Raw genomic sequence first — 10,878 nt, forward strand, 5'->3', positions numbered from 1 at the left:
CAAATGGCAAGATCTCTTTCTGTTTTATAGCTGCATAATATTCCATTGTGTGTGTGTGTGTGTGTGTGTGTGTGTGTGTGTGTGTTTGCGTTTGTGTGTATGTGGTCTGTTCATGTATTGGTGGACACTTGGGTTGCTTCCATATCTTGTCTATTGTAAATAATGCTATAATAAAGATAGGGGTGCATATGTCTTTTCAAATTAGTATTTCCATTTCCCTTGGGTAAATAAATACCCAGTAGTGGAATTAGTGGATCCCATGGTATTTGTATTTTTAATTTGTTGAGGCCCGTCCATACTGTCTTTCACTATGACGATACCAGTTTACATCCCACGACCGGTGCGTAAGGGTTGTTTTTTCTCCACAACCTGAGCAACCCTTGTTGTTTCCTGTGTGGTGAAACTGAGCCATTCTGACAGATGTGAGGTGAGAAGTCATTGTGGTAACGTTTATAGATTTAATTTTCAACCATTTCAGAGAATTCCCTGCCAGTCACACTTGGTCATGGAAACTCAGACTGGGTCTTTCCTGGAGATTTCACAGGTTAGGAGAGGTGGAGGCAAAATAGAGAACTGAAAGCTTATTTAAAACGGGGTCCAAATTTTGAAAGACCTGTACTCTGGAAACCGTAAAACACTGATCAAAGAAATTGAAGTTGACAGAAAGAGAAAGACATCTGATGTTCATAGATGGGAAGAATACATATTTTGAATGTGTCTACACTACCCAAAGCAATCTACAGATGTAATGCAATCCCTGTCAATATACTAACAGCATTTGTCACAGAGCTAGGCAGTCAATCTTAAACGTTGTATAGAACCACAAAGACCTTGAATGGCCAAAGCAATATTGCGAAAGAAGAAAACTGGAGGTATCGCAATCTCAGATTTCAAGTTTTATTCCAAAGCTGTAGTAATCCAAACAGTATGATGGGTACTGGCGTAAAACCTAGCCACATAGCTCAATGGAATAGAACCGAAAACCCAGAGATAAATCCACCACTGTATGGTCAGTTCATCTTCCACAAAGAGGAAAGACTATCCAGTGGGGAAAAGGCACTCTCTTCACCAAATGGTGTTGGGAAAACTGGACAAGCCACATGCCAAAAAATGAACCTGGACCAATTTCTTTACCATACACAGAAATGAACTCAAAATGAATTAAAGACCTCAGTGTGAGACCTGAAACCATAAAAAATCCTTGAAGAGAGCACAGGCCATCATTTCTCTGACTTTGGCTGTAGCAACATTTTACTAGTTATGTCTCCTGAGCCAAGGGAAATAAAGCGACAACAAACTAGGGGGACTACACGAACCTACAAAGCTTTTGCACAGTGAAGGAAACCGTGAAAACTAAAAGGCAACCTCTGGGATGGGAGAACATGTTTGCAAATACTTTGCAAATCCAGTAAAGGGGTAGTATCCACAATGTATAAAAGATTGATACAAGTCAACACCCCCCACGCCAAAAAAGCCCAGTTTAAAAATGAGCAGTGGACATAACCAGACATTTTTCCAAAGACAACATACAGATGGTCAACAGGCACATGAAAAGATGCTCCCCCAAACTGCAACGAGATACCACATCACACCTGTCAGAATGGCTAAACTCCAGGACACAAGAAGCAAGTGTTTGCGAGGATGTGGAGACAAAGGAACCCTCTTGCTGTGTTGGTGGAAATGCAAATGGGTGCGGCCCCTGTAGAAAACAGTATGGAGGTTCCTCAAAAACTTAAAAACAGAACTCTCCTATGATCCAGTAATTGCACTACTGGATACTACCCAAGAGAATACAAAAACACGAATTCCACGGGACACACGCACCCCTGTGTTTATTGCAGCATTATTTCCAATAGCCAGCACAAGGGTCCATTGACAAATGAGTGAACGAAAAAGAAGTCCTATATGTATGTATGTGTGTGTATGTATATCCATACACACACACACACACACACACACACACACACACACACACACACTGGAATATTACTCAACCATAAAACAATGAAATCTTGCCATTTGCTCACCTGGATGGAGTCTGAGAGTAGTATGGTAAGGAAAGTCAGGGAAAGACAAATACCATATGATTTTACTCATGTAGCACTTAAGAGACAACGAGTGAGCAAAGGGAGGAAAAAAAGGGGAGAGACAAACCAAGAAACAGGCTCTTAACTGCCGAGAACAAACAGATGGTTTCCAGAGAGGAGGTGAGTGGTGGGAGGGTTGAAGGAGGTGATGGGGATGAAGGAGTGCCCTTGTCATGATGAGCACGGGGTGAGTATGGAGTTGGTGAATCACTATATTGTACAACTTAAACTAATAAGACACTGGATGTTACTATTACTGGAATTAAAATAAAACTTAATGAAAAAACCAGAGGCCAACTTCTAATTATACCAAGAAACTTCCTTGAATAAACAGCTGACCTTTCCCTTAATTTTTGAAATTTTGTTTTTAAAAAAATGAACATGTTTTTGTTGTATATTTTTGCTCTAAATGCTTTCCGACAAACCTGGTCCTGATGATTCATGGCCTACATCAGCTAGCCAAGACTTAGATTTCGGTACCAAGGTAAAGTACCCTCCTGTGAAACTCACTTTCCTGCTCTGAATTTAGTTCTCTCCCTTATTTACTCTGAAAATTTAAGAGTAGCCTGTGCATCATCATTTTATGTGTGTAATGGAAAGTTAGCAAGAACAAACCACTTTACAGATACATGACGCGTTGAATTTTTTGTTTTGTTTTGTTTTACTTTGGTAAATCCTAGAGGTGGAGGCTGAGAAAAGAATGGGCTGGAAAATATATAATGACAGTAAAATTATATTGGGAAAAGCTTTCCCATAATGGAGGAAATACGACATTTGGTTAAGGATAAGGATTCTTACTGTGATAGTAACATGACTGATAATACTCATGCCTAAATGAAATCTTATTGGGTCCGAGTATCTTCTGTACGTGGCCCCCGCCCCGGGCAAGTTTTATTTTGGTGAGATACAGGATTTTCCTTGGTCTCTATCCTTTGTTCTATATTTAGACGAAAATAATATTAGAAAATGTAGAAATTTAGATGTTTGCATTATTTCTCAACGTTTACCTTACAAAGGTGTTCCCCTGTATTTTTATATAACTCCATGAAGAGTAAGTTAAGCTTGTGCATCTCCCTGAAGAATATATATTTTGCTGAAAAGAGTAGCTCTATGAGCAGAGGCTCTTCATAGCCAAGTTGTCAAATTTCTAATTTCAGAAATCTTTCCTATTCTAGCTTTTAAAAATATCTCCTCCTAGTCCTTGTGTCTGATTCTAAAATTTAAAGTTTCAGACATCTGATATTTTGTTAAATATTCATTTCAAAGCCCCTAAATCATTATAAGCTACTGGAGGTTAGGAAACACACTTGTTTGACTCCTGGAGCTCCTAGAATGAAGTCTTGCTTGTAAGAAGCAATGTCATAGTTGTTGAATGTGAATAAATGAGTAGGGAAATGGAATTCTGTAGAATGGAATTTGAAAAGTAATGAAATACGCATGATATATCACAATTAAATATGTGAATTTAAAAAGTAAGGCTTCAGTTTATATTCCGTTTAGTGTTTAATACGTATAAACGCAAATGAATTATTGAGAAAATCAGGAGTTACATACGAAAGAAGGTTTCCGTATATTTTTAGTATCCTCCCATTGTGAGCTTAGAATTGCAGAGAAAAAGTCCTCAGCCTTTGATTTTTCAACCCCATCTTTGTCCCATTACATACGTCCTTTGAAGGTTCACATTTCTTCCTAGAATTCTCATTCCCAATTCTTTCTCCATAGTGAAGGTTGATGTATTAGGAACCTCTCTTTTTCTGTTCTTTTGTTAGTCTAGTAATAATTTATAGCTTCTAGGAAGCGATAGATGCCAGTAATTGAACAATTTATTTTATAGTGAAGAAACTTAAATTCTTTATTACAGTATTTATAACCAGATAACTGTAGAGTGATAAAAGTCAGTATTATAAGGGATATACTGTGAATCAAAGTCTTAAGCTCATGCTTGATTGATTGGTCATGTCTTATAATTTTTTTCCTTTTTTCCTGTTCTCCCCCCATGCTTTTTAAGGTATTTTTTTATTTTTTTAAAGTTTATTTATTTTGGAGCGAGAGAGAGAGAGAGAGTGCAAGCCGGGTAGGGGCATAGACAGAGGGAGACACAGAATCCAAATCAGGCTCCAGGCTCCGAGCTGTCAACACAGAGCTCAATGTGGGGCTCAAACCCACAAACCGTGAGATCATGACTCATGAGCTGAAGTTGGACGCTGAACTGACTGAGCCACCGACGTGTCCCCCCCCACCATGCTCTTTTTTAATGGTTTACCCCTACCCTAATATTTCCTTGCAGAAAACATTTCTTTAGTGTCTGTTCTCTTAGTACATCACTTTCTGTCAACTCCATTGTCAACATATTGGTTATGGAATTCTGTCTGTGTGTGGTTTTCATCCATGACTCATTGCCCCACAAGGTTTATTATTCTTTTCTTCTCTTTCTTGGAAGGAGGTGAGCTAAATGTTTTTGTAATGTTTGTATTTCTCTTGGAAAGGGAGGGCGAGAGAGAAAGAATGAGCAAGTGCTCGTTGTTGTGATCTGAAAATATGCAAGGTACGATCTCAGTCCTTTTATATTTGTGGAGGGCTGTTTTGTGACCCAGGATGTCACTTATATTGGAGAATGTTCTATGTGCACTTAAGAAGAATGTGCATTCTTACTGCTGTTGGATGAAAAGATCTCAATATATTGGTGTTGATATCCAGGTATATAAATGTATATATGAAGGCCAATGTATATCTATGTGTATCTGAATACATCTGGTCCAATGACACATTGGATCTGTGTTTCCTTACTGATTTTCTGCCTTGACGATCTGCCTATTGCCATGCGTGGAGTCTTAAGGTCGTCTACAATCATGGTATTTGTATGTATACATTTATTCATGTTTGTGATTAATCGATTCATATAAGTGGGCGTTTCACTTTGGGGCATAAACGTTTGCAATTGTTAGGTCCTCTTGATGGATAGACCCCTTAATTATGATAAAAAGCCCTTCTGAATCTGTTACTACCGTCTTTGGTTTAAAATCTAGTCTGTCTGGTGGAAGTATGGCGACTCCAGCTTTCTTTTGACTTCTAGTAGCATGATAGGTTGTTCCCCATACCTTCACTTTGAATCTGGAGGTGTCCTGGGGTCTAAAATCAGTGTCTTGTTGACAGCATATAGATGGATCTTGTTCTTTGGTTTTGTTTTATGTTTTATCCATTCTGATTCCCTGTGTCTTTTGATTGGGGCATTGAGTCCATTGACATTCAGAGTGATTAGTTAAAGATATGGATTTAGTGTCATTGTGTTATCTGAAGGTTTCATGCTTTTGGTGAGGCCTCTGGTCCTTTGTCGTCTCTGCTGCTTTCCACTCACAGAGTCGCCCCTTAGGATCTCCTGCAGGGCTGGTTTAGTGGTCATGAACTCCATTAGGTGTTGTTTGTCTGGGGAAGCCTTTCTCTCTCTTTCTATTCATATGACAGCCTTGCTGGGGAAAGGATGCTTCGCTGCATATGTTCCCGTTCAACACATTGACTGTTTCCTACCCCTCCCTTCTGCCCTGACAAGTTTCTTTGGACAGGTCTGCTGATACCCTTATGTGTCTTCCCTTGCAGATTAAGCCCCGTTTGTCCCAAGCTGCTTTCAGAATTCTCCCTTGATCTTTGTATTTTTCCAGTTTCGCTATGACATGTCGTGGTGTTGACCTGGTTTTGTTGATTTGGAAGGGAATTCTCTGTGCCGCCAGGACTTGGATGCCTGTTTCCTTCCCCAGATGAGGGAAGTTCAGCTATAAGTTGTTCAAATAAACCTTCTGCCCCTTTCTCTCACTCTTCTTCTTCTGTGACCCCTATGATGTGGCTATGATTTCATCTCACCGAGTCAGTTAGATCTCTAGTACCTGCCTCGTGGTCTAGTAATTTCCTTTCTTTCCTTTCTCTGCTTCATCTTTGTCCACAATTGTATCTTCTGTTTCACCGATTCTCTCTTCTGCTTCTCCCATCCTTGCTGTCACTGCATCCAGTTTATTTTGTATCTCGTTTACAACATTTCATTTTCAGCATTCATGGTGAGGATTCCTTAGGTCCTTGATCTCTGAAGCAGTAGATTGTCTGCTGTCTTCTATGCTTGGTTTCAAGCCCGGCTATGCGTCTTATGAGTGGTATTCCAAAAACGTGCTCAGATATATTGTTTCTGTCTCTTTTGAGCACTTCTCTGGCTGTCCTTTCGTCCTGGAATTTTTTTGAGGAGAATTCTTCAATTTCGTCGTTTTGGCCTGATTCCTGCCCTTTTTGTGTTTTAATAGCTTGTTCTGTGTCCCACACCTGCGAGTACTACTATATTAAAAAGGGGTCCTACACGGTCCAGGGCCTGGCAGTTGAACAAATGTTTTTGGAGTGTGTTGTGTGCACTCTTTTGGTGCATCTTTGGCTGCTTTTCTCGCTACTTGGAGTGGTGGCTTGGGCCTTCCACCAGGTGTGCTTTGATTTGTTTGTTGAAGTAATCCTGGAAAAAAGGAGAAGAGGGTGGTGAAGAATCCTTAGCCCAAACAAAGAGGGAAATGACAGGAGTGGAAAAAAAGACCAGGCAGTGACTCAAAGGAGCTATAGGGCTTAATCCAGAAAGAGAGGGAGGAAAATGAAGAAGGGGATCTGGAAAAGTATAGAGAAGATGCCCGATCAAACAAACAAACAAACAATCAGAACAGAGGAACAAAGGAAAAAAAATATATATATATATATATAAAATTAGCTTTTTTTTTTTTTTTTTTTACCACGGACTTTGTCAGTGGTACGCCTTGGGGTTCTGGCTCTAGAACCCTGCGCTGCATTACCCTGGAGCCAAAGCCAACGACCTGCATATGGTTATGAGCTACTCTGAGAAGGTGGAGTTGGGGAAAGGTCCCAGCTTTGCAGCTGGACAGCCTTGAGTTCAAGTTCCAGCCCTGCCATTTGGCAGATTCACGAACCTTTCTGCCTTCCGTTTCCTCATGTATGGGATGGCAGGGGGTCACGTACCAACACGGCACTACATTGTGCTATCGCTGCCGAAGGTTCACCAGTATTTATGAAGGGACCAGGCACTGTGTTTGGCTTACCCTTTGAGAGTTGAGGGGCACCTGGGTGGCTCAGTCGGTTAGGTGTCCAACTCCTAATTTCAGCTCAGGTCATGATCTCACAGTCGTGAGATCGAGCCCTGCATTGGGCTCCACACTGAGCATGGAGGCTGCTTACGATTCTCTCTCTCTCTCCTCCTCTCTCACCCCCACCCACCCCTCTCCCCTACTTGCACGCTCTCTCTTGCTCTCTAAAATAAATAAAATAAAAAGAACTCAGTTGCAGAAGGATGTTTTGCTGCCCTGTCTGGTCACATCCGAACTTGTAGATGTTTTAGCACAGGATCTTGCTCTCCCTGGGTAAGCCCTGGGCTGGGGGTCGGGATGTTGTAGACCTGGAAGGGTATATTTCTTGGGGTCCAAAGGACTGAGCCCTCAAATGGAGGTCAGGGAGGCTGAGTCTCGCCTGACTGCCTCGCCATCCTGACGTGGGCAGCTGGATCTCCCCTCTGGGTGTGGTCGGTGTCTGGCCCCATGGAAGTAATCCCTCAGCCAAAGAAGGTCCAACACCCTCGTGAGCCTCCTGGCCCTGCCACTTAAGCACTCTGTGCCCCTGGGTGTCAGCAGCTAAGAGTGCTGAACTCCAGTGGGAGGCGGTGTGTTTTTCTTCTAGTAGGTACAGGAAGACAAGTGAATAGGTTCTTACACTTATTTTTCTCACAGAATCTCGAAGGAACTCGGGTTTATAAAGGATGGGAACAGCTCCCTTTGCAGTGAGCCTCCCTTTAAAAATCAGGTAGCTGAGAGGCGCCTGGTGGCTCAGTCAGTTAAGCGTCTGGCTCTTGATTTCAGTTTGGGTCATGATTTCTCAGTCCTGGGGTCAGGCTCTGTGCTGACAGCAGGGAGCCTGCTTGGGATTCTCTCTTTCTCACTCTCTCTCTCTGCCCCTTCCTGGCTTCTTCTCTCTCTCTCTCTCTCTCTCTCTCTCTCCCCCTTTCTCTCCCTCTCTCTTCCTCTCCCTCTCTCTCCCTCTCCCTCCCCCTCCCTCAAAATAAATAAAATCTTAAATTAAAAACAGCCAGATAGTTGAAGTCCCAAGAGTTCAAGAGATTTGGGTGATGCCTGGGACCTTGAATGAATGGTCCTTTAGTTTGTATTATTTAGTAAGTTATGTGTCATCAGTAAATTCAGATTATAGCAACTATCGTTCATTTTTTCTTTCTTTTGTTTCTTTCTCCCTTTTTTGAGAAATAAAGACATGTTTACAACCCCCACGTATTAACCACTGCTCTAAATCACCAGTCCACAAAGCAGGCTTCCTGTCGAGAGGGTACAAGTAGCAACTCCTCTTTACTGATGAAGGAAACCGAAGCTCAGAGAGGTTAAGAGGCTGGACTGAGGTCACACAACTTGAGAAGCAGCACAGCAGGGTGCTGTAGCCAGCTTCACCCATTTCACTGTGGGGAATCCCTTGCAAAGCTAGCTAGAACAATAAAGAAGTCCAGAAACACAAAGCCAAAAGGGAAAGAGGCTCAAACACTGATATTATTGGTTCAAGGGTATGGGAAGTTGGGGTGCAGACTGCCAGCTGCAGGTGCAGTTCTGTCCAGGGGTCCCAACGATGTCATGAGGACCTTCTCTGTTTTCCTGTCTCTGTGCTGATGTTCTGTGCGTTGGCTTTATGCTTCGCCTGTCTCTGCGGGGAGGGGGAGTGTTGCCCGGCCGCTCTTGGGGTACAGCCTGCAAGCTTGGCATCAGCAGACAGAGAGCTTCCCCTCCCCCTTGGTTTTGGGGGAAGATGTAGGAAGAGATTTTGTTCACAGAACATGGAAGAGGTACGCTGATCCCTGCTCAGGTAGGGAGAGTCCAGGAAGGCTCCCGGGAGCAGGGGACATCTGGGCTGAAGCCTGAATTGCACTTAGCCCGCTGGAGCATGTAGGGAGGGGCACCTGGCCGGAGGCACAGGTGAGCGAGGGCACAGAGCGGAGCTCATGGCGCCGCCTTTGGGGAGCAGCGTCTGACGGTCCGTGGTCCAAGGCACAGCCGGAGACGCTGCCTGCTAGGTCCTCAGCACCCAGGGCGCTCGCAGGGGAGGCAGAGCAGCAAAACCTGCGCTCTGCTCTTCCCCTCTCCTCTTCACTTTGCCCAAATGCCGAGAACGATTTTTAAAGCCACCCTGACACCCTCCAGATGTCCTGCATTAACCAGCCTCTCGCTGTGGGCTTCTGGCAGACGCGAGAGTCCAGGGGCCTCCGTCTCTTTAGCTCCTGCTGGCTCAGCGTTACTCGCCCACCTGCACTGCCAGGCGCCGACCACCTGGGACCCCAGCTGGGGTGGGGTACGCCCTGAGTCAGGACTGAGGCAGCAGGCCTCGGAGGAGCAGGTGGCAACCGGGCTGGTTTTTATTTTGGCCTCATATGCGCCCCAGGCACAGTGCTGGGGGCTTTATACCAGGGGGTGGCCTGGGCCAAGTCCAGCCTTTTTGTGAAACTGCTCTTGAGCAGAGAAGAATGGTTTTTACATCCTAAAAGAGGGTTATAAAAACAAGAGACAGTGGGACAGAGACTCTGTGTGGCCTGAAAATAGGTTTGACAGATGGAGTGAGTGAAAATTCAGATTGCTGGGTGGGGGCGGGTGGTGGTGGTGGTGCGGGGCACCTGGCTGGCTCAGTCAGTTAAGACTCAGGCTCTTGATTTCAGCTCAGGTCACGGTCTTGGGGGTTGTGAGATTGAGCCCTGCATAGGGCTCTGCACCAACATGGCGGAGCATGCTTGGGATTCTCTCTCCCTCTCTGCCGCCGCTCTCTAAATAAATAAATAAACTTAATTTTTTTTTTAAAGTTCAGATTGCCTGCTTGAATCTGAATTTCAGGAAAACAAGTGATCTTTTAGCATAGGTATGGTCCATGCAATATTTGGTACATACTTACACAAAAAAAGAAATTCCTTGTGTATCTGAAGTTTAGGTATCACTGGGCAGCCTGTATTTTATCTGGCAGTCCTACTCCAGAACCTGAAGTGTTTGCTGTCTGACCCTCTCCGGAAAATACTGCCCACCCTGGCCTTAAACACACAGCAGATGAGATCCGACGCCCAAGGGACTTAAAGACACTGCCTGGGTCAAAACTCAGTGAGCTTTAGCTGCAGGTGTTAGTGCTACTAATGTAACCAGAGTGATCACCAAACCTATCTTGAGCACATGCTGTTTGTTTGCCTAGTCAGTGTCCTAGAGATGGACACTAAACGCCCTCAGATGTATAGTGGAAGTCAGGCCATGAAAAATTCTAAGGAAAGGTCTCCAGCAGCAAAAGGGGGTCGGGAGTGGAGCTCTTCTTACACAGGGTGGGTCTGAGCCCCTGCCCCCATTCTGAGCGCTGTGCGGGTGTTTTTATGAAGTCCGCACATGGCAGCCCAGACAGGTGGTGTGAGTGTCATCTCCATTTCACAGATGAGGAGACTGAGGCCTGAGGTCACCTCGCTAACGGCACAATTGCAGTTTGACCTGGGCCTAGTGGCCCCCTGAACTCAAGTTTTTACTGACTTCCCTCAGGCACCTTCCTTTACATGGTGCCAGCTGCGTGCCGTGAGGCCCTCTGCCCAGATTTTCCAGAATCCTTCTGACAGCTCTGCACCCTGGGCTGTATTATTCCTATCCGGGCCCAGGAGGGGTGAGCACAGAACCGTGCCGAGAGGCAGCGGGGAGTAGTGGCTGATCTGAAACCTGGTAGGGTTCAAGGTGGGCAGCACGAGGGTACCTTG

The sequence above is a fragment of the Panthera tigris genome, chromosome F3, assembly GCF_018350195.1.
Source record: "Panthera tigris isolate Pti1 chromosome F3, P.tigris_Pti1_mat1.1, whole genome shotgun sequence".
Classification (NCBI taxonomy): Eukaryota; Metazoa; Chordata; class Mammalia; order Carnivora; family Felidae; genus Panthera; species Panthera tigris.